Raw genomic sequence first — 1,730 nt, forward strand, 5'->3', positions numbered from 1 at the left:
TGGTTGTTGACTTATTCAGTCAGAATGGCAGTCTATGGTGGGATATGGCTTGTTCACCCATCCACCTGTGGTGTTCTCTGGTTGGCCTTAGCACTACACCCGCCCACCTGAGGCAGACTGTGATTGGTTCAGGAGCTCAGTGAGTCTCTCTGGCCAGGATCCATTTACCTCAGCTTTGAATGCTACCTCAGCTACTGCAGTGCAGGTAGCAGATCTTGCTCCATCAACAACCTTCAGCTAAGCTCCTTCAGGTGCACCCAGTCCTCAAGCGACAGCACACGGGTACATCTCCACACTAGGGTCAGCCTGCACGTAGCTGGTTATTGAGATTTTGTCTCAATCTCTGCATGTTTTTGTTTTTCACATTCTGTGAAAGGTGAAAGTGGAAGAAGTTTGATCACCTCCCAAGGGAGAAGCCCAGACTGCAGTCCAGACAGCCAGACTCTCCTGCTTCGTGTAGCACCGTACGGAGGGTGTCGGGTTATTTACATTTACATTTATGGCATTTTGGCAGACGCCCTTATCCAGAGCGACTTACATTTTTATCTCATTTTTATACAAGTGAACAATTGAGGGTTAAGGGCCTTGCTCAGGGGCACCTCAGTCATGGCCTCAGGTCTGGGAATCAAACCCATGACCCTCCGGTCACAAGACCAGTTCTCTAACCACCAGGGCATGGCTGCCCGTTATTTGAGGCCTGTTCGTTTGAATCCTCCAGAAAGTGCACTATATTCACCAGGCCATTAGCTTTCTCCATTTCTCATGATTACTAGTGATATGGGCAGTGAAATTGTGAGATACTTCAAAAAATATATATATAACTGAGTGTAAAACCTGATTCCCTGATATGAATTGGTTTCAGACGTCAGGAGGTCCCACCTGTGAAAGAGGTCTGTGCATTTTATAGTAATTCTTCTGAATGCTTCAACCCAATCTGAAAATATTTCTGCTGCTAATGACGGGTGTTTTCTAACCCCTACTGCTCCGGGCATTACTGAAATGTCAATTTGGACGTGTGTAAAACGGTTCCACTGAACGTGGAGCCATAACCCTACTGGGGAAGCTGCTACATGTACCACAGTGTGTTCTTTGGGGTAATTTAGTAGCACAGACGGGACACCAGAGAAACGGCGGTGATGAACCCTGGAGCACAGCCAGTGCCTTCAGCAGCCTTCCATCAGCTGTTCAGATCAAATTAAATAGAAGCTAAACTTCACCTTGAAGCACCTGCAGCTTTTAAAGCCTTAAATTGTCTTACCAAACCACGAACGATAGAGACGCCACAGTCGTGATCTCCAAACAAGCTGAGAAGGACACCGTGCATGGAAAGAATCACAACTGATTTGAGTAAAGGGACCAGAGTGCACTGCAGATCTGAGTAAACCGCTTACAATAAGTGAATAGAAAACTGTGGTGGTCCAGCACGAGGGCAGTGGATCAAACCAAAACCAGTGAACAAACAGCATGCATGTAAAATTCCTACAAAAATGAGAGCTAGCATATTAAAGCTTACCAATAAGGCACACATAATGAGCCAAGCATCAGTCAACCTTATAAGACCTTTGGAATATAGGAGAGTTGCAGGGGATGGATTGTAATGTCATGTAGCCTGACTAGATAAGAGATTTTAATCTGAGAAATGCCTTGTTCTAAACTGAGCTAGAGGGTGTTTGGCGGCTATATGGCCGCACACCTTATCCAGTGTTAGGCTGCGGTTTGGAGTGTGGGTG

The sequence above is a fragment of the Brachyhypopomus gauderio genome, chromosome 16 (assembly GCF_052324685.1).
Source record: "Brachyhypopomus gauderio isolate BG-103 chromosome 16, BGAUD_0.2, whole genome shotgun sequence".
NCBI lineage: Eukaryota > Metazoa > Chordata > Actinopteri > Gymnotiformes > Hypopomidae > Brachyhypopomus > Brachyhypopomus gauderio.